At 42.9% G+C, this 22,525-nt stretch overlaps 1 protein-coding gene and 1 long non-coding RNA gene across 2 annotated transcripts in view; one reads left to right on the top strand and one right to left on the bottom strand.

Annotated features, from left to right (window-relative positions):
* Nucleotides 1-22,525, top strand: part of ZNF391 (zinc finger protein 391) — a 40,792-nt gene that overhangs the window by 15,019 nt on the left and 3,248 nt on the right. The window contains exon 5 of the transcript XR_013373607.1: nucleotides 20,980-21,457. The gene's annotated coding sequence lies outside the window, so the exon portion shown is untranslated. The remainder of the gene's footprint in view (nucleotides 1-20,979; nucleotides 21,458-22,525) is intronic.
* Nucleotides 152-15,047, bottom strand: LOC144306551 (uncharacterized). The gene is made up of 3 exons (XR_013373614.1): nucleotides 14,571-15,047; nucleotides 725-794; nucleotides 152-623 (listed from the first exon to the last, which is right to left on the bottom strand). It is a non-coding gene; the product is annotated as an uncharacterized LOC144306551 (long non-coding RNA).

Genomic DNA, 22,525 nt, shown 5'->3' with positions numbered 1-22,525 from the left:
CCTCCCGTGCCCGGGTGCCCTCCCGGGTGGCCTGAGTGCGACACGTGGGCCCTGCCGCGCTTTCCTCCGACGGGGGGGGGGGGGGTGCCCCGGATTTCCTGACAGCTTCGGGATCTGCTGTGGTGCCAAAAACTGGACTGCGACTTGCGTTGTTTTCATCATTGCTTTAATGCTTTTTGATGCAGGGATGTGGGATCTGACTAGATTCTGTTTACTGGAAACATGGTTTGAATGAAGAAAGGACATTGCTGGCCTCTGCCTGTGGAATCCGTATACTTATTTTTGGGTCCCATTTTTATGCAGAGGTCCTTATTGGAATTGTGCTGGTGGTTCTCTGTCTTTCCTGATAGGAGTCAACTTGTTCTTGCAAACTAATCGGAAGGTGTTGCATTTTAATATGTTTTTTTAACAAAGATAGAAAAAGGAACGCCGACTTTGCAGTTGCTGAGATATAGCCCTGGCCCTAACTCCTAGCTGATGGCTCCTTACGCTGAGTTTTGGGACATGGAGGCAGCAGCTGCTGATTAATCTAGATTTTTTTACCTCTCACCAAAGCCATTTTTATCTCTTCATACCACTTTTTGCCTTTTCTCTCCCAACACATGGTGTTTGTTCATATTTGGCTGTGAAAGGAAATGAAGGAGATGGAAAGCAAGGGTAATCATATAAGGTGATAAAATTTAGGAAAAGGGGTTGGAAAGGGATAAAGACACCAAGTCCATACCTTCTATGATTGCTTTGAAGTTTCATCTCAAAAATCATAAAACCAGTCGAATCCATTTTAAACTTGTTCTCTAGGAAATAAAAAACTGATAAAACAGTGTTCACTTATAAAAATATTATGACAAATTTAAAACATACACAAAATTAGACAGTACAATAAATTCCCATATGCCCATTGTCCAGATCCAACAATTATTAAAAATTTGTCACATTTGCTTTATTTGTCCCTCTTTTCTTTCTTTGTTGTATTCTTTTGCTGAGACTTAAAAAATTCTTTAATTAAAAAAAATTTTTTAATTTAAATTCCAGTGTAGTTAACCTATAGTGTTATATTAGTTTCAGTTATCCAGTACAGTGATTCAACAATTCCATACAGTGCCCAGTGCTTATCATGATAAAATGCCCTCCTTAATCCCTATCACCTATTTCCCCCATCCCCCATCCTCCCCATCACTTGTTCTCTGTAGTTTAGAGTCTATTTCTTCATGTGTCTGTTTTTCCCCCTTTGCTCATTTGTTTCTTGTTTCTTAAATTTCACATGTGAAAAAAAATTTGACACGTGAGTGAAATTGTATGGTATTTGTCTTTCTCTGACTTATTTTGCTTAGCATAGTACCCTCTAGTTCCATCCATGTCATTGCAAAAGGCAAGATTTCATTCTTTTTGGTGGCTGAGTAATATTCCATTGTGTCTATACCACATCTTCTTTATCCATTCATCTGTCATTGGGCACTTGGGCTGCTTCCCTAATTTGGTTATTGTAGATGCTGCTGCTAGAAACATAAGGGTGCATGTATCCCTTTGAATTGGTGAATATTTGGGGTAAATACCAGTACTGTGATTAAGTCATGGGGTAGTTCTATACTTAACTTTTTAACTTAGAAGAACTTGTGTAGGAACACATCACAAAAAATACCTTTCTGAAGAAAAGGGCTTCACAAAAAATACTAGTCACTGACCTGAAAATCGCACTGTGCAGCATAAGTATGAATGTAATACGTTTAGCAAAAGCTAAGACTGTCAGGTTTAGTCAGAAGTACCCCCAGGGGGCCATTGAGCCTGGTGGTGAGAAGAGAGAGGTTCCCCACCAGCGTGGGGCCTTGATCTCCTCCCAGGTTTTGGCACCAAATGTCAGGTTTAATCTGATCGGTAGTAAAATGAAATAGAGAGTCCAGGCAAAAGTTGGTCGAAGCAGGAATTTTAATGGGATGTGCTCTCAGTCGAGGTTCCGCGGCCACAGGAGAGGGAGAGAGCAGGAAAGTCGCGGGCCAGGGAAGTCGTTCTCAGGGGAGGGCAAGCAGGCTTTTTAAGGGGGAAGGGGGAAGGGGTTGTATGTCTGTACAGGGTGATAGGTATTAGGCATATTACTGGTGGAATCGGCCTGGGGCAATAACTGCCCATACCCTTATATGGGGTCTGGGTAAAGTGGGTTCAGGTTTCCTGCATAGGTCCAGGCTCCCGTGATGCCGTGTCCTGGCGGGGCAGGGTGTCTGCTGGTGATGGCAAAGTTCTGAGGTTGGGGCAACAAGGTGGGGGGTCCGCGCCATTTTGTTGGTGCCTCCCGATCCCCCTTGATCCCACTGGCCCAACAAACACAGTATTCACTAAACAATAGAGTTCTTACAGGAAGATCTCATTAATCGTAATATATATGAGAAAAGCTTCAAATGGAATTCAAAGCCAATAAAAGATCAGATTATTTTTACTAGAGAGGAGATATACTCTTGTAATGATTGTGGAAAAGACTTGATCATTCCAATCTTATTCAGGATTAAAAAAAAAGAATTTGAAAGCCTTTATTTGTTATCAAAGTCATAAGAAGAAAGGTCTTGGGATCCTTGGGTGGCTCAGTTGTTTGGCCCCTGCCTTTGGCCCAGGGTGTGATCCTGGAGTCCCGGGATCGAGTCCCATATCAGGCTCCCTGCATGGAGCCTGCTTCTCCCTCTGCCTGTGTCTCTGCCTCTCTCTCTGTGTGTGTCTCATGAATAAATAAATAAAATCTTGAAGAAAAGGAAGAAAGAAGAAGAAGAAGAAGAAGAAGAAGAAGAAGAAGAAGAAGAAGAAGAGGAAGAAGAAGAAGAAGAGAGGTCTTGTACATGTATTGAATTTGGCAAATCCTTTACTCAGCAAGCTGTCTTGAGCCAATGTCAAATAATACCTATAGGAATGAGGCCTTAAAAATGCGCTGTATGGAAAAAGGCATTTCCTTGAACTACTTCCCTTACAGTGCAAGGTAGAATTCATTTATAGCCAGTGAATGTGGGAACATTTTTTGACAGATGTGTTTCTTCTCTTTCTCTCTCCATCAGCATCCCCCCCCCCCCCACGTCCCTCCCTCTCTCCCTTTCTGTCTCTCTCTAGCTCCTTTCTCCATTACTAAATCAGAAGTCCTACAGGGGAGAAACCATATAAATTCAGTAAATGTAGGAACACTTTTAGTCATAGTTCACATCTTGTTTAACAAGAGTGATAATGAGAACTCTTTCAACCAATATGCATAGCTTATTCAGCGTATAATATACTTCATGCTGGAGAAAAACCAACAAGTTAAATTAATATGGGAAGGCCTTAACATTTGCCCTGCACACTTTATCAAACATCAGCCACTGATACTGGGAAAAGCCATACCACTGTTGTAAAAAGGAAGAGCCTTTAAGCTCTAGGGGCCAGTAGCAGGCTGCCCCCAAGTTTGGCTACTTTGGAATGAAGACTATTTTGACTCATTTCACTCAGCATAATACCCTCCAGTTCCATCCACGTTGAAGCAAATGGTGGGTATTTGTCATTTCTAATGGCTGAGCAATATTCCATTGTATACATAGACCGCATCTTCTTTATCCATTCATCTTTCGAGTGAAATGAGTCAATCGGAGAAGGACTAACATTATATGTTCTCATTCATTTGGGGAATATAAATAATAGTGAAAGGGAATAGAAGGGAAGGGAGATGAAATGGGTAGGAAATATCAGAAAGGGAGACAGAACATAAAGACTCTTAACTCTGGGAAATGAACTAGGGGTGGTGGAAGGGGAGGAGGGAGGGGGGTGGGGGTGAATGGGTAACGGGCACTGAGGGGGGCACTTGACGGGATGAGCACTGGGTGTTATTCTGTATGTTGGCAAATTGAACACCAATAAAAAATAAATTTATTATTTAAAAAAAAGACTATTTTGAATTAAAAAGCAGTCAACAGGGCAGCCTGGGTGGCTCAGTGGTTTAGCACCGCCTTCGGCCCAGGGCGTGATCCTGGAGTCCTGGGATCCGGTCCCACGTTGGGCTCCCTGCATGGAGCCTGCTTCTCCCTCTGCCTGTGTCTCTGCCTCTGTGTGTGTGTGTGTGTGTGTGTGTATGTGTTTGTGTCTCTCATGAATAAATACATAAAATCTCAAAAAAAATCTTTAAAAAGCAATCAACAGGGACACCTGGGTGGCTTAGCAGTTGCCTGTCTGCTGTTGGCTCAGGGTGTGGTCCCTCAATCCCTGGATCAAGTCCCACATCAGGCTGCCTGCATGAAGCCTGCTTCTCCCTCTGCCTCTCTGTGTGTTTCTCATGAATAAATAAATAAAATCTTAAAAAAAAAAAAAGCAATCAAAACCCAGGAGATTCAGGAAAAGCTCTTTACCTTCCCCACATGCCTAAAAAGAATGTAGATAGGAAGAGAGCTGTCACCATGGATAACAACATTGTGGTATGAACTAGGTACTGTGGACAAAGAGGAACCTAGCAAGCTGTTTAACCAAAGTCCTCCCTGTGTCCCATTGTTTCTGAGTGGCCCAGGAAATATCTGTTTACCAAAAATTTACTACTTTTCATCTTCCTAAGGATTGCACTTCTTCCCTTTGAGTTCCAGACCCCTATCCCCTTCTCCTTAGTTGAGGAAGACATAGTATCTCATTTTGCTTGATTGCCTTTGGAATATCCATGTCTGCATGGATTCCCTGTATATATGTTATTAAATTTTATTTTCTCCTGTTAATCTTTCTCATGTCAGTTTGATTCTTAGTCCAGCTAGAAGAACCTTGAAGGGTATTCTTGCTCCCCAACAAAGCATAACTCATCTCTTGACTCATACAGATTAAAAACATGATCTGATCAATGTGGGAAATCCTTTGGTTTTGTTTCATGTCTTAACATCAAAAAATATTAGAAGTCCTATCAATATGGCAAATGTGGAAGGATCTTCACTCAGCTCATGTCTTTCACAGCATCAGAGAATTCTGAGAGAAAAATCTGAGGCAGTTCTGTTCTTACATAGCACCAAAACTCCATAACATACAATATAGACTTCTGGTTTCCAGGGTAGCATGTAAAGAGCTTGGAAGTTATCACTCCTATCATCACAACAAGAAAAAAGCTGAACAAACTGAAAATTAACAAATTTTCTTAGATCCATCATAGAATTGAGGTCACAGGGTAAATACCACCCTGAAAACTGGAGAGACAGACAGGTGGATACAGAGAATCACCACTTACCAAGGGCAGAAACTGAGGTTGGAGCCAGCTACTGATAGGATTAACTAAAGGCTAATTGACTAGCTGCTGGAGACTGAGCATGGTCTAACTAGAGAGTTAAAAAACCTGAGAATCCAACCTTTGTGGAGACCAACATTATGAGGTTTACCTCTAGGAGCCCTGTCAGGTTCTTACTGTGAAGATCTGAGAAAAATCCTCTCCCTGCTAGAAGTAATAATTTTGAAATATGCCCAGAGCTATTCTAGTCTCCTTGACAAATGCTTGCGGTCTAGAGAACTATTTTACTAGAGTCTAACTATGTGGGGGAAGGGAAATTCCCGACTCTAGCTCTTTCTTGCCTTCCTCTCTCCTAAAAGGGAAGAGGAGTACTGAGAAGTACTTGTGAAGGTCCCAGCCCAGGGTCACAAGCACACAACAACTGTTGCCTAACCAGAGATTATAGAACACTGCTCCCTCCCGCCCTGACATACCACCACATCAGTATAGTTCCTGTATAATAATGGAGGATTACACATGAAAGAGTTGTAATGTTGCCAAGTGAACTGGGAGGGCTCCAGGCCTTGGGGCCTTGACCAAACCTGTCTTCTTAGTCATGTCAGAAGAAAGAATTCAAGGATAGACACAATACAGTGGATGAGCAACACGAGTGGAAAAGTTTATTAAAGGAGATTGTACTCTCAATATGTGAGTGTAGGTGAGCTTGAGAGAGAGCAAACTATGCCCTGGGGTTTGGGTTTCTGTCTTTTACTGATAGTCGTTAATTTGGGATTATTCATTACTTGGGGCAGGAATTTCTTGGAAGCAAGGTTTCCTCCCTTTCCTTCCTAACTTGCTCAGGGGTTTTGTCATGGCACCACCATCTTGGGCCTGTTTGGTGTGATCTGACTTCTTGTAGATTGCTGCCAGGACAGGCCTTGGACCTTCCCCAGGGTCCTCCTTGCTGGCCTCCAGGCATCCTGTCAGAGCCTGACTATCTGCCTATTTTCAAGTAAGACTCAGGATGTATTTGAGAAAGAATCTCTAGGGAAACCCAAGAACAACAGAGAAGACAAAAACAAGGACAGAGGAAATTAGCCTCGAAGGCTGTGGCTGCAGAAAATTACAAACACAGTCTAGGGGATCTCTGGGTCGCACAGCGGTTTAGCACCTGCCTTTGGCCCAGGGCACTATCCTGGAGACCCGGGATCGAATCCCACGTTGGGCTCCTGGTGCATGGAGCCTGCTTCTCCCCCTGCCTATGTCTCTGCCTCTCTCTCTCTCTCACTGTGTGCCTATCATAAATAAATAAAATTAAAAAAAAAAACACAGTCTAATTCCTAGTCACACAAATTCCATGTTGAAGACCTGTTTACTATTTACTTCAGTTCCTTTTACCCAATACATCATGTCTGGATTTTAACAAATAATTATAAGGAGTACTACAAAGCACAAAACACAGACTAATGAGACAAAGCAAACAATGAGAAGCAGATTAAGACATGGCAGAGATTTTGGAATTATCAGACCAGGAATTTAAAATATGATGAGTACGTTAAGGGCTTTAAAAAGTGAACAAGATATAAGAACAGATAATGTAAGCAAAAATTCTAAGCATGAATCAAAAGGAAATGCTTAGAGTTTAAAAGCACTGTAAAGAAATGAATAGTTTAGATAGGCCCATCAGTAGACTGGACACAGCCAAGCAAAGAATCATTCAGCTTGAATATATGTTGATAGAAACCCCCAAACTGAAAAAGAGAAAAAAAGAATAAAAAGCATAACAGAATATCCAAGAACTATGAAGCAGTTACCCCAAAAATTGTGACATGCTTAATGGGAATACCAGGAGAAGAAAGAGACAAAGGACCAAAAGATATATTTAGAGTAATAATGGCTGAGAATTTTTCAAAATAAACGACAGTACATACTGGGGGGACAAACTGATGTGAGAGCAAAACAATGTCAGTCATATTTATCATTTTGTGAAATAATTAGAATGTATAAGACTTCTCCACTGTTTGGATAAAATAGTATTACCTACCCAAAGACCAATTTATGTACATTTAACTTTCTTAGGCCAGTCTTATGCATCAAGACCTCATAAGTATTATAATCTCCACCTCACACATTTATTCCTCTTAGTGAGCTCTTTGGGAAGAGCTGAGAGCAACTTCTGCCCAGTCTCAGGAGTACTGATTTAGCAAAATGTTATAAGGAAGAATGTTTGGAGGCCTTTCTAAGGCTTCTACTTCTAGTAAATAATAGTATCCTACTGTATACTTCCTAGATAAAAGGATGTAAGTCAGGAAATGGCCAGATAGAAGAGTTGTATAGGGCAAGGTATTGAGGAAGGGGCACAGAGCTTCTGTGCCCTCCCTTTGTACCTCGATGTATTCATCAACCTGGAAGCTCTCAGAACCCCTCAGGGGAGGGTTTTTAATGGATGCTTCATTACATTGGCACGATGAGTTAAATCACTGGCCATTAGTGATTAACTCAACCTCCAGCCCTTTCTCCCCTGCTTGGAAATTGGGACTGGGAGTGAAAGTTTCAACTCTCCAATCACAAGGGTGGTTCCCCTGGTAACCAGTGCATACTTAGGGGCTTTCCAAAACTCACCTCGTTAACATAAATTCAGGGTGGCTGTAAGGTTTTTTTTTTTGTTTTTTTGTTGTTTTTTTTTTTATAACAAAAGATGTTCTTTCATCTTTATCATTCTATCATTCTGGAACTGTTTTAGAAGCTGGGGACAGAAACCAGAAATAGCAGAAGATGCTTCTATTGCTTTTATTACTTACGAAATTGCAAGGGTTTTTGGAGCTCAGGAATGGGACAAGGCCAAATACATGTATGTATGGGGAACAGAGGGTTAGATGAGGACAAAGCACAAGCTGATATCCTACAAACAACCCCCCTACCCCAGGATGGGATATGTGTGACACTCCTCAGAGAGTTTCTAATGGTCTTAATGTTAATGCCTTGCTAGAGAGAAAAACAAGCTTTAATCTGACAATGGCAAGGCCTCCTGTATCTTGGAGGTCCTCCTTAGCATATGGAAATCCTTAGAAATCTCCCTTTTCCTTATTTCCCCCAACTCCCTGGTATATAATCAGCCAGTCCTCACAAGCCTGGGGCAGCATGGGTCCTGTACCCATGCTTTAATAAAACCATTTTGCACCAAAGACATCTCAAGAGTTCTTTCTTGGTCGTGGACTCTGGACTTCACCTATATTCCAAAACTTCACCACTATCACAACCAGAAATACAGATATTTGGAAAGGAACTAACAAGAAAGAATTGAAAAAAAGAAAAATAATTTCAGAAATGAAGATTAAACTACATGTTGGGCTGGTGAGACTGGAGACCTCAAAATGGCCGACATGAGGCCAGCAACCTCCCAATAACGCAGCCTTGCTGCCCCACCCCCATCTTCCTGCCAAAAGCTTTATAAACTCCCCTGCAGTTTGCCTGGGCCCGACTTTCCTAACTCGAGCCTCTCCAAGTCAAGGAACCTCGCCCAGGAGCGCACCTCATTAAAGCACTCTCGAACCTGGCTCTATCTTTAAGTTTCTCTGCTGATCATTAAAAGAAAACCTAACACTACAAGGAACAGAAGAGCAAATAAACACAATAATAGATCAAAAGAAATAAGGAAAATATTTAAAATCAGAAATCAATGATGATCAACTAATAATGAATTAGTTGATTGAGGCAATGATCACCAATGGCTGCCATCACTGCCATTATGTACCTCTAATAGATGTATATAGAACACCGCCTATGAAGTATCCTTTCTGCCAGAATAAATATAGAGATATATAGATATAATTAAAATATATAAATAGATATAATTAAATAGATATATATATAAATTATATATAAATGTAAAAATATAAATATAGATATATTTGATGAAGCCTCTTGGATCTATTGATTTATAGGAAACATGAGGGACAAAAGAAATCTATTAAATGACACTGGGCATACAACCAGCAGAACCAGTACAACAATGGAAAGCACTATTAACCTAGTTAATTCAACAAAAAATTGCAAGAAAAAAATACAGAGAAGACACTATAGATTAAAAAGTCTCAAGAGACACCAACCAATCTTAATATATGGATCTTATTTGGATACCAGTTCAACTTGTTAGAGCGAGTTAGTTAGGTTCTAGGAAGATGCCTGGAGGTCAGTCAAGAGGAAGTCTTTGCTAACTCTCAGAAAGTCAGCCAGTCCTGGCAGCACTCCAAGACAAAGCCACAAGAAGCAGGATCCAACCAGACAGGCCCAAGATGACTGACATGGAAGGTCAGAAACCCCTGACCAAATAAGAAAGAAAAGCCACAAAACCCTGCATCCAAGAAATTCCCACCTCAAATGATGGATATTCCCATCCCCTTGTTAACAACTGTCAATAAAAGAAGCACAACACCCCCCCCCCGCGCCCCCCCCCCAGGGGTATACAACAATGCTCTCTCTCTCTCTCTCTCTAGCTTGCTTGCTCTCAGATAGGGAGAGTGTGCTTTCACTTCAATAAACTTTCTTGCTTCTCTGCTGTGTTGTCTGCCCTTGAATTCTTTCTTGTGATACAACCAAGAGCCTTTGGTGACATCTTTGTGGTTGTCTGGATCAAGAGGGCCTCTCCAGTTCACCCAGCAACAAAATAAATAATTGTAGTTATATAAGCAACAAAATGTGAACAGGGATATTGTCTGGATCCAATGAGGGAACATATATAGAAGCAATAGAAGCAATGTAAGTACTGTAAAACACCAGACAAATATAAGGTACTATTATCATTTTAGAATGAAAGCAGAAAGTACCTTACATGAGGAAATTTGAATCTTGGGAGAAGCTATTATTACCTATTGCTACCAGTTTTTATAATTTTTAAGCATCACATCCCTATATGTCTGTCTGAGCAAGGTCCACTTGTTGCCCCTTCTCCTGGGTAAAGTCTAAAATCATCCTTGGATGTTATCAGTTCCTAAAACATCAAAGATATATGGTACCAGTAGGATGAAGAATGAAGTAGCCAGAAGTGAGAGAGGATCAAACTAAAATAACACTGATAGTGTTCCAAGCTGTAAGTCCTCAGGATGTTAACTATGTAGTAAGCATAAAGAGTTAAGATGAGAACAGGAGGAGGCGGCCCCCAAAAGTGTTGTCAGCAAGGAAAAACAGATGACCTGATATTCTGATGTGTTTGACCATACCAAGAAGATTTTTATGAATATATTGGTGAATTTGTGAATTGGTATTTAGAAAACTAAGCAAGCAAAAAAGGATTAATAACTACCTTTAGGAAAAACAAAAATCTGTACCAAGAAAAAGAAAATTAATCATAGTATACTATGTGGCTTATCTGTGAACGATATGTATATAGTCCTAGTTATCAAAATTGATTTCACTCAACCTTGTGATGTCAGTTTGTTGGAAAGGTTGGGGACAGGGTATGTATAGGGAGGTTGAGAGAGGTAAAAATTCTCATCCTCCATAGCAAAAGCCCATATATAATTACCTAAAACTGAAAAACCAAGAATAGACAATACTGTAGAAACATTATTCTTAGGAACATTGAGGGTAACGCCAAAATAGCCAAAAGACTTAATAATAGTTCCCTTTGGACAGCAGGTCATGGACGTAGGTATAACTGTTTTTCCTTATAAGTTGAATAGTATTCTTTGGCTTTTAAAAATATGCATAGATATTATTTTGTTAAATTTTAGAACTAAAGTATTTTTTTTGAAGAACTAAAGTATTTTTATAAATGTTTCATGGACAATTATGGAGAGATTTATTATTATTGTCTACATAATTATTCACACTACCTCCTTGCCCAATAATCTCCCCATATGCTTTTTTAAATCATTAGAAAATATTCAAGACATTCAAAATATCACAAATGTTAACATATTGAACAAACATGTATCCACCATCTAGCCAAGGAAGTCAGCATTAACTGTACAGGTGAAACCCAAACAGCAAACTTTCTAATTTAAAATGAGTTATTTATCCCCTCTCTCTCTTTTACTAAGATTAGAATCATCTGATGTGATTTCTCTAGTATTTGCTTAAGGGTTTGCTAAAGGTTCTTAACCATTTTCTGTCCTGGTTGATAGGAAATCTAGATTATTCCCATCAAAAGCCCAAATCTGATTTCTCTATCTCTTAATGGTACAACCATTCTCTCAGGCTTGAAATATAGCCATCACCCTTGACCTCTATCTCTTTGACAATCCCACTCTGCCTTAGCAAATCCTGTCTTTACATGGGATTAGAGGAGGGAAAAATAATCTAGGACAGGGAAGTTTGTTGCCACTCCAGAAACCCAAATGGCATTTTGGAAAGAGCAGAAACTCAGCCTCACCTGGGTCTCAGCCTACGAGAGAATGGTAGCCAATCCCTGCTCTATGCCCTACTTGCTGAAGAGAGGAAAGAAATAGATGGTGAGTGCCCTGCTTATGCTTCTCAGACTCACCTAATGCAAATGCCCACCCTCCAGTTGATTTTTTCTAATCAACATCAGAGATGAGTCAGACATTCTTCTATCTCGGTCTACTTTCCATAAGACAGTAACTAAAATTACAGTTTTCAACCTGAATAAAGATCAGCATTCTAAATATGACCTACAAAGTCTTTAGAGGCCCTGGTTAACCTCCTTCCTCTATCCTCTCAGACCTCTGCTCTTGATACGCTGGCTTTCTCATGGGTTTTCACCAGTCTTAGGCCTGCCTAAAAACCCTACCTTGTTTTCTTTGCCTCTTTCTTAAAATGTAGTTTTTATTATTCAGGCATGGTGACATCAAGAGATAAGATGATTGCCATTGAAAAGAGAGTTTGTTATTCACTCACTGTTCCTGAAAAGCAGGCATGCTGTGCCAGGCAGGGCCACATGGGAGGAAAGTGCCCTGGTGGGAGGAAAATGTGGGCAAAAGCCTTTATTGTGGTTTCTATGGAAATGGCAAAGGACAAAGGAGGGTAGGTAGGTTTAGAATTGTCCAATCTGAATTATTTCAGTGGGGGAGTGTAGGGACTGTCCTTAGTGGTCTGGTACCTGAAGTGAATAGGACAGCGGAATAGCAAGGAGTAAGAGCCAAAGGGCAGGTGGGGAGGGGTGCTGTGGGCCCTGGATGGGTTAGTTCACCTGTGAAAGATATGCAAGGGTGGGGTAAATTGTTGATATCCCTAGGACTTGGTGAGTCCTGGGAAGGCACAATCCCTCTCTAGTCTGTGAGGTTCCAAATACCAGAGCATCAAGAATACAGGAAAAACAAAAACCAGAAAATAAAATATGGTTAATACAACCTGTTTAGTCTTCCTTATCTATGAGCTCTCAGCCCAAGTGCCGCTTCTTCAGGGGAGCTTTCTGTGACTTCCCAGAGTCCCAGACCGTCATTTTACTAGCTCCTTCACAATATCTAGCTTGTATGATTATTTGGTTAAAGTCTCTTGTCCTGACCAAACTACTTGACCAAATCCAACACGAGGGCAGATACTTGTCTGTCCACTTTCGTACCCATAGCTACAAAACAGTGCTTGGCACACAGTAGTTGTTCAAGAAATATATACTGAATAAATACATGATTGAATGTCTCTGAGCCTTAGTGACTGCCACACCAAAATGAAACCTGCAGGAATTTCCCTTTTACCTACAAGTTAAATCCCCAAGGCCAGCAAGTTAGAAACTGTTTTCCAAGGCTACAACGCTTGTCATTCAGGGTGCTAGGTCAAATCCTAAAAGCTTATGCAATAAGTAATATCCGTGATGTGTTGGACTCATGGATCATCATAATGATGTGGGAAAAATGTGTTCTGAGTTATGGACATGGGAAGCCAACACTTTTTCAGTGTAGTCAGCTTCTGTACTTGCCATTCTAAAATCAGCAAGGCTCTAGAATGAGGCTCCATCTGGTGTGAAAGGAGAGGATCAATTTGCTACAGTTTACATTTCCATAGAGAAGGTCTGTCCATAATCCCATACTGTATACATGAGAATAAATAATGAACGTTCTCCTAAGATGCTTTGAAACATGCAGAGATCATTTTAGGACTCAGAAATTTTTTTTAAGATTTTATTTATTTATTCATGGGAAACACAGAGAGAAGCAGAGAAATAGGCAGAGGGAGAAGCAGGCTCCCCACAGGGGAGGAGGGACTCCATACCGAGATCAGGCGGAGCCAAAGGCAGGTGCTCAACCGCTGAGCCACCCAGGCATCCCAGGACTCAGAAATTTCTCTGCAGCCCATCAAAGTTCAGTTTCTGTTTATGAATTGAGGATTGTCTGAATCACTCTGCAGGTTTGTAGCTTCATTGATACAAGTGAGAAGAATTAATGTAGCGTGATACAAGAATCAGTGTAGCTTTATTGATACAATCACTCTGCAGGTTTGTAGCTTCACTGACTCAAGCAAGAATACCATGGTGTGGTGCTCAGAAGAATTATCTATTGGATGAGGCTTCTGGCCCCAACAGTGCTACTTCCAATTACACAAGTGGGTCATTTGGTGTGAGTCTGTTCCCTCATCATTTACACTTATCCCACAAAACTACTCTGATTAAGAATCTGGGTGGCGCAGCGGTTTGGCGCCTGCCTTTGGCCCAGGGCGTGATCCTGGAGACCCGGGATCGAATCCCACGTCGGGCTCCCGGTGCATGGAGCCTGCTTCTCCCTCTGCCTGTGTCTCTGCCTCTCTCTCTCTCTCTCTCTCTGTGTGTGACTATCATAAATTTAAAAAAAAAATTTTTTTTTAATTTAAAACATATAGAAGTGCAAGGAGCAAGATGCTCAGATCTTATTTAATAACTTGTAACATAAAGCGATGACTAATGTTGAATGTTTATCTGTGAGCCATTGTTGTAAAGCTTTATAGGAATTTATTAAATCTATTGAACACAAACGGATATCCATGATATTATCCACATTTAAACACGAGGAAGGTGAGGCAGGGATACATAATTTAATCCCAAAGTCATATAGAGCCAGGGCTTGAACCTAGGTTGTTTGGGGCTGGGAGGCACATTCTTCTATGCTGCCATGCCTCCCTGCAAGGAAAACACCTTTGGAAAGTGGGCTAAGGGGCTTGATAACTGTAGGGTTCCCTCCCCCCACCCCAATTTCATAGACCAAACGAAACGGCACACACAGCAGCGCCTACGGGAAAGAAGTGGTCTGCATGACCTGATGTGAGGCCACATTACAGAGGCCCACGGCTTCCGCCGGCACCTCACACGGAAGCAAGACAGACCTCCTTTCCCCGGACTTCTCTTCAAGGGTTCTCCTCGGGGATGTCTATTTTTCATCTTTCCAACCTTTGGAGACTGATCTGCTCTTCTCTTAAATCTCATCTTTCTATTATCCTCCTCTGAGGCTTCGAAACCCCCAGCACTCACCATCTCTGATAGTCACAGAGGATTTTGCAGCTTCACCTTAATCCTACATTTCCCTGGTAAAGCAATCAGAAACGGCTTCGACCTCGGCGGCTGCACGATATATTCCTTCCTGCGACTCTTCTTCCCTGAAATCTCAGGCTGAAAAGCTGCAGGTCAGGTTTGTTTTCCCTGGTGAGGATCCCTGTCTCCCAGGGGCGCGGGCGCGCGGTGGTCTCGGCCTCTGGGTCCGACCCCGTCCCGCGCCTCCTTTCGCGCAGGCCCGCACAGGCACCGAGCTAGAGCAGGCCTTTCCTCCCGGGCAGCACCCGGCGTACTCAGCCTCCCCCTCCTGCACTGGCGGGCAAGAGCGCGCCGAGCCTCGGGTCCCTCCGGCAGTGCGGAGGTGCCTCGGGACCCCGCAGAGCGCGCCCCCAGCGACCCCTCACCCTCCCGGCGGGGGCTGACCCGCGACTGAGAACTACATTCCCAGAACCCCCCGCGGTGTCCCAGCGCGCAGACTCCGTTTCCCAGGGGTCTCAGGGCCAAGCCCCGCCCACACCGTCGGCCCTGTGTGACGTCAGGGCTGCGGGGCGTCGACGCTGCGGCCGCTCGGCAGGTGCTGCCCGGGCGCAGGTGCGCCTCGGTCTGGGAGGGTGAAGACCCGGAGTCTGTTGCTGTCTTTTCGAGCGAAGTGATAAGTCAGAGTGAAGCCTTCGCTCTTTTTCGTTATTCGTTTAACGTGTTTAACATGTTAATTATGTCCATGGATACCTGTTTATTCGTTTAACGTGTTTAACACGTTCTTTCCCTGCCTGCCCTGCGCTCATCTGCGTTTCTGGTTTGTGGACGGGAGACTGAGGATGAGTCACTTCCCTGAATATTATTTCAGCCCAAAGAGGCGGCGATCCTTCCCCCAGCCCTCCCCGACCCCTCCCCCCAACCCCACCACCTTCGCTGGAAAAGCAGAAATGCACGCCAGGTCACTCATGCTGGAACATGCTCTTTCAATCTTTATTCCCCCCAATATCTGTTGATATCTGCCTAAGTGAGGTATGGAGAGAGAGGTGTATATGTAACAAAATGTTTATACGTTCATCTAGAACTTCCCCCATGTTAATATTTTACATGATCATTTTTAGTAGTCTTATCAAAGACCTAAGAATGGTGTCCCTGTATCAGCATTTCTTTCCAGGCTTTCTAAATAGCAGTGCTTTTTGTTTTGCACCCTAAGGAAATGCTTCAGTCAGCCCGTATCAAAACAATATTATCAAATTATTAATTTTGTTCGTTGTGATAATGACATTATGGTTATGCTTAAAAGGAAGCAAAATCCTTTATAGGTTACAAGACATGAGTTGTGTGATATTTGGGTCTTGCTGAAAAATACTCTAGGAATCAATAAAAGTGGGGAGCGAAGGGGCAATCACTAAATAAGATTGGCAAAATATTGATCATCTTTGGGATACCGAGGTGGCTCAGTGGTCAAGCATCTGCCTTGGCTCAGGCCCTTGATCCCAGGGTCCTGGGATTGAGTCCCGTATCAGGTCCTGGGATCAAGTCCTGTATCCCGTAAGGAGCCTGCCTCTCCCTCTGCCTATGTCTCTCATGAATAAATAAAATCTTTAAAAAATATTGATCATCATCGGAGTGAGGGATACACTGGAGTATACTATTCTGTGTCCATTTGGAATTTTCTGTAATGACTTCTCTGTACCAGTGTTCCTCCTGGAACAGTGAGGTCTGCTAATTCCTGCCTCATGTTCAGGTCATCCAGGTGAAGAATTTTTACTTGTGGTCATTCCTAGGATGCTGGTGATCCCTTTTCCTGAGACCCATGTTGTTACTAGATTTTCCACAGCACTTCTGAGGCCAAAGTAAATCTCAGGTTTTCCCAGAACACACTTTTTATCTTCCTACTCCCTCATTCTCCCTCCTCCTGGTCTCAGACATACGTGACTTCAGTATCTGGCTTATAGCCTTCTGCTCTACTTCCTGGTCTCATTTCATTGTGAGTGACATCAGTGTGGCTCACAGGGTCAATGCTCAGTAAATATTTGTTGAATCTCGGTGTCCACATGGATGAATCATCCAGCAAACATTCTGCTTTTTCTCTGGAAGCCTGGGGTCCTGGCAGCAGGAATCCCCAACCCTGTAGATTGCTGAAGCATCTGGAACCTATGCCTTTCCTCTCCCACCAGTGGTGAATCTAATCCCTTTTTAATTCTTGTTCCCAAAGTTCTCCTCCCCCTCTGCCTTTAAAAGGTGCCTGCCATCTGCTCCCCACCCACAAGCGTCTGTCCTCCACACTTTCCACACCCACCACTCAGCTCCTATCATCCATCCCAACTTTGTGGGAGATACAATTCTTGGTCTCTTTTATGACTTTGCTCTCACACCCTTCAATTTTCAGTCTCTCTTCTTCTGGTGACTTGTTTCATTATCACTTTAAACAAGTCTAGTGGGGGGTACCTGGGTGGTTCAGCAGTTGAGCCTTTGGCTCAGGATGTGATCCCGGGGTCCTGTCTCTGCCTCTCTCTCTGTGTCTCTCATGAATAAATAAATAACAAAAACATCTTCATTAAACCCACATGCTACTCTGGCCACCAAGTGAATTCTCTCCTAATGTTGCCAAATTTCTGCCCCTTTAGACTACCTGTTTCTTCTGTTCTACACCTTACCATCACCCATCTGTTCCCTAGCCCATGAAATTTGGCCTGTCCCCTTGAAATTCAGCTATATCTGCTCACAGAGAAAGGAGAATTAAAACTACATGGAGCTATCATTTTCATCAATCAGATTGGCAGATATTCCCTGATTTGACAGCTTAGTTCTTGTCAAGGCTCTGGGGGGAGAGTCAGTCTTGTATGTTGCTGGTAGGAGGAGAAATGCCATGAAGGGGAATTTGGCAATATCGGACAATATATCTACACATATTTAGAATGACATGTATACAAGGTAATTCATTGAATAGTTTGTAATTGCAAAAAAATGATAATAACCTAGATGTCCTCCATCATGGAATTAATTGGTCTAATAAATTCTGGCTGTCCCTACAATGAAATACTGTGCATCTTGTGGTGGTTAATTTTGTGTGTCAACTTGGCTAGGCACCATATGCTTAGTTGTCTGGGCAAACACTAGATGTTTCTGTGAAGGTATTTTGTAGAGGTGATTATTTAGTAAAGTTGATAACCCTCCGTAGTGTGGGGTGGGCCTCATTCAATCAGTTGTAGGCTTTAAGACAAAAACTGAGGTTTCCTAGAGCAGAAGGAATTCTACCTCTAGACTGTAACACAGAAATCTTGCCCGAGTTTTCAGCCTGCTGGCCTGCTTGAGGGATTTTGGACTTGTAGGATCCCACGATTGAATGAGCCAATTTTTCTTTTCTTTTCTTTTTTTTTAAAGATTTTATCTATTCATGAGAGGAAACAGAGAGAGAGGCAGAGATATAGGCGGAGGGAGAAGCAGGCTCCCTCAGGGAGCCCATGGGGGACTTGTTCCCAGGGTCCTGGGATCATGACCGGAACCAGAGGCAGATGCTCAAACTGACCTACCCAGGGGCCCCTATTTTTACCTATTCAAAAACTTGAACTTTTTCCTTTCATGATCTCCTTGTTGCTGGATGTGCTTGTTCCCATGTCAGTGCCCGCTCAGTAAGCAGCATGCTGCACCTGCAATCTTGCCTTGGGATTGCCTCATTTCACTTCTCAGAGTTTTGATCCAACTCATACTCTGACTTGCTTTACATCTTCCTCTGACTCTTCTGGTTTTTGACCATCGACATTCTCCAAAGTTCTGCTTTAGTGTCTTTCCTTTGGCTCTCTCCTCCTCCTATGAGTTGAAACCATCAACCCTGCAGTCCTGGTCTGCATCTTCACACACAGCCTTCCTCAGGAGCTTGACACTGAAACTTCCACCTCCTTCCTGGGTGTCTCCAGACCATTATTCTGTTGGTGCCACAAACAAGTAGCTGTGAAAAGGAACTCTTCATCATCATCTTCAACCCACCTTTTTTACTGGCTACTATGTCAAGTGGTATCCCCATCCCTGTAGAGGGCATTTTGGTGGTCACAGTGACTGGGGACGGTTACTTGACTAGTGGGCAGGAACCAGGGATGATAAACATACTAAATGCTGTGGCAGTCTGGCACAGTGGGAACCGTCCAACCCACATACCTCAGCTTCCAGCCCATCATCTTGGTTCAAAATATGGTGTCATCTATAAGTCTTCTCTTTTCAGTGCTCCTCCACTGAGCTGATTGCCCAGCCTTGCTGATCCCACTTCTGCTGCTGTCACTGACTTACTTCACACATGAACTCTCAGCTACAACTTTGCAAAGGCTTCTTAAGCTGGCCTCTGATCTTCAATTTCCTACTCTTCACATTTGCAGTCAGTTACCTTTCCTCAGAACTTAACGGATCATGGTACTCTTCCATAAACAATGCACCCAGACTGAGAGCGTGCTTTGCCAGCTTTCCCTCCACTCCTGTGTGGGGGCCCAACATTCATTTCCACCTTGTCTGGGCTCCCCTTTGGGAGCTACGCATGTCCTGTGCAGGAGCTCCTAGGATTCCCATGCAAAAAATCATCATCCTGGTGCCTGGGTGGCTTAGATGGTTAAGCATCTGTCTGGATCCTTGAAATTCTCTCTGTTTCCTGGAATCTCCCTTCCCATACAAAGGTCAAATCTACCTACTAGGATATAGGGTCAGACCAAGGACACAACATCAAGTCCTTGTCTTGACACATGTGCCCAATCTCTGAATCTGCTCCCATCTGAGTCAGACTGCATTAGTTAAGGGAAGACACTCTTCCATAAAACCCACCTGACTCAAGAAGCATTTGAGGAAACCAAATACGTAGTTCACAGTTTTGTGGAACTAAGAGATCAGTTCTATGAAGTGATGGTCTGAGAAGAGACTGTACATAGGCTCAGGGAACCCAGGATTCTAGTTGCTGTGGTGCCACTAATTACTTATGTGATGTTATCTAACAAGACCTGGGCCTCAGTTTTTCTTATTTGCAAAATTAACTACTTGCTCTACGTCCCTCAAAGGCCTCTTGTGAGAATAACAGAAGAAAATATAAATAAAAGTTATGATAAATGAAAAGGCAAATGCTCCCCCAACTTTTATTTAAGTCCAAAATAGTATGAACCTTTGGACTAAGAGTTGGTGGAAGAGTGGGCTGTGTCCTCTTTACCACCACGATAGCAGCCACAACGGTCTCTCCTTTGTGCGGGTAGCGGAGAGCCGACTGAGCAGGTGTGGCCGAGGTACGGGGAGAGAAAGAGAATAGTCTCCCTCCCTTGTCTGCAGGAACATCCCAAGACCTCTGGAGATAGTACCATGTCGTGAACATACTATGTGTCTTCCTATACATACATCCCTGTGGTAGAGCTTAATTTATAAATCAAGCACAGTAAGAGGTTAGCAACAATGACTAGTAATAAAATAGAACAACATAAAATAGAACTTGTAATAAAAGTTATGTGAATGTGGTCCTGCTCTCCAAATATCTGAATGTGCCACACACTCCTTGTTGACATGAGATGATGAAATGTCTATGTGATGAGAGGAACAGAATGATGTGAGCATCGGGACACGGCCTTAGGCTACTACTGACCAGCAGACCCTTAGAAGGAAGACCATCTGCTTTGGACAGGGGCTGACCACGAGTAACTGAAACCGTGGAAAGCAAAACCACAGAAAAGCAGAGGCAAGCGCCTTACCTGATAAGGTAGCCTGCACAGGCGGTCCTTGATGTGAGCCAGGAGTCGTGCTAAGCACTTCTCATGTTTTGTCTTATCTCACCCTCAGGACAACCACAAGTTAGGTACTGTAGTAGTCTGAAAGACGTTTACAAATTCTTTGAATCTCCCTTCAGGGATCCCTGGGTGGCGCAGCGGTTTGGCGCCTGCCTTTGGCCCAGGGCGTGATCCTGGAGATCCGGGATCGAATCCCACGTCAGGCTCCCGGTGCATGGAGCCTGCTTCTCCCTCTGCCTGTGTCTCTGCCTCTCCCTCTCTCACTGTGTGCCTATCATGAATAAATAAAATAAAATAAAATAAAATTAAAAAAAATTGAATCTCCCTTCAAACAGCAGAGCCTTACCCCTTCCCTTGAGCATGGGCCGAACTTAGGGCTCCCTTCCAAAGAAGGGGTGTGACCTCCAAGGCTGAAAGACAAGGTATTGGGGTATTGGGGTTTCCTCCTGGCCTGCTTTGTGGATCACATGTGTAGGACACCCCAGCCAACTGATTGTTGTGGTTGTGCACACATATGTGCGTGCACACACACACATTCATTGCCCCACAGAAATGGCAAGGTCAAAAATAACATGTCTCCAAAATGACGCATTAGAGATCGTGTTCATTGTCTCCTCCTTTTGGAAAAAACTGCAGATCACTGACTTGTTCCTTTATTACAGGCGGCACATTGGCCCCAGGCAAAGCGAGAGGTCCCTGGAGAATTAGCCAGGTGGAAGGAGGCCTGGACTCATGGCACCTGGGGGACTGATTGGCCTTGCCGCCCAGAGCTCTGGGCCTGCACTTACCCTCCAGTGTGTGCTGCAAGCTCCTGCAGGCTGAGATCACGTCAACCTCAAGCTCCACGGTGCCTGGGCCCCCAGTCTGAGGTTGTAGTATGTGGTTGTTCGGTAAATGAGCCAGGGGCTCCTGGAGATAGATGGCCTCGGGGACACCATGACCAAGCCTCATTCCATCACGTGGCCCCTGCAGCCCCTCTGTGTGCATTCTTTACCAGCAAGAGGCTGCTCTCTGTGAACTGCACAGGATGGAGGAAGAAAGAGCTTAGAGTCTTATCCCCCCACCGGGTCTCCTTGAATAAGCTGAACACTACCACCACCCTCCACCAAGATGAGTTACATCCGAAACCCTGGCACCCAGGTAAGCGAATGTTCTGAGAGATGGAGCTTCCAAGCAGAAGCCACAGAGACCACTCTCCCAAAGTCACTTTGAGTATTCACTCAAAGTTTGTATTCCTCAAAGTTTGTATTTCTAGCAACTAAATTATAATTTTAAATTTCTATGGTAATGGGATTTGGGAGGATACTTTTGAATTTTTACATTTTTGAATGTTATTTTTTCATTTTGCCAATCTCTAGATACTGTTGCCATTATTCTATTTATGTCATAAATGACACTGTAGCTCTAAGTTTGTTTTTCTAGCAATTCGTAGCAAAAACTTTGCCATTTATGTTGAAGAGGGCACTTTAGGGACTTCATAGATCAGCAGCTCGTTGGAAACTCAGACCTTTCCCCTGACCTTCTGAAGAGCAGTAACAGGATCCTCAGTGATGCATACATAGGTACTTCAAAGTCTGAGAAGCACCACCCTAGATTGTGTCTTAGCAAAAAATGATCCGTGTCGATCAGATGCCGAGTACTAATCCTACACTGAAGTTTTTGGTCTCCGAATCTAGTCTTTTTTGCACAACTGATTAGAAGATGAAACTATCTTATGATCTTTAGTCCCCCAAATTGATTTTTTTCATCGTTTTTGTATTCTAGAAAAATGAAAATTGCCTAGCTGAAATTTTACAGTAATCTTAAAAAATATTAGAATTCATGAATCCCAATGTTTCCACTTTTGTAATGGCTCATTTCTTTTCCCGCTTTACCCAACTGTAACTTTATTGTTAAACATACATATATATATACATATTTTTTTTTTTTTTTGGTAAAATGGACAAATTGATTTTTCAACAAATTGGTCATGCATTGATTTCTAATTCATTTATGACAAATTGAGTTAGAATGAATTGGGTCTGATTCCACAGGAGGAAAGCTCTAGTGAAAGGTGGTGAGAAGTGGCTCAGGCATCCAAAAGAATCAGGTTTAGGGAGCCTAATGGTATCCATTTTATAATGCTGTAGCTCTCTGTATATAGTATAGACAAGCTAAAACCCGAAAACCTGAAGTTCTACAGATGGTCAGGGTATTTAATTTCAGGTC

Source organism: Canis aureus, chromosome 37 (assembly GCF_053574225.1).
Source record: "Canis aureus isolate CA01 chromosome 37, VMU_Caureus_v.1.0, whole genome shotgun sequence".
Taxonomy (NCBI): domain Eukaryota; kingdom Metazoa; phylum Chordata; class Mammalia; order Carnivora; family Canidae; genus Canis; species Canis aureus.
Note: the sequence above shows the minus strand (reverse complement) of the source record. Positions and strands in the feature narration are given on the sequence as shown.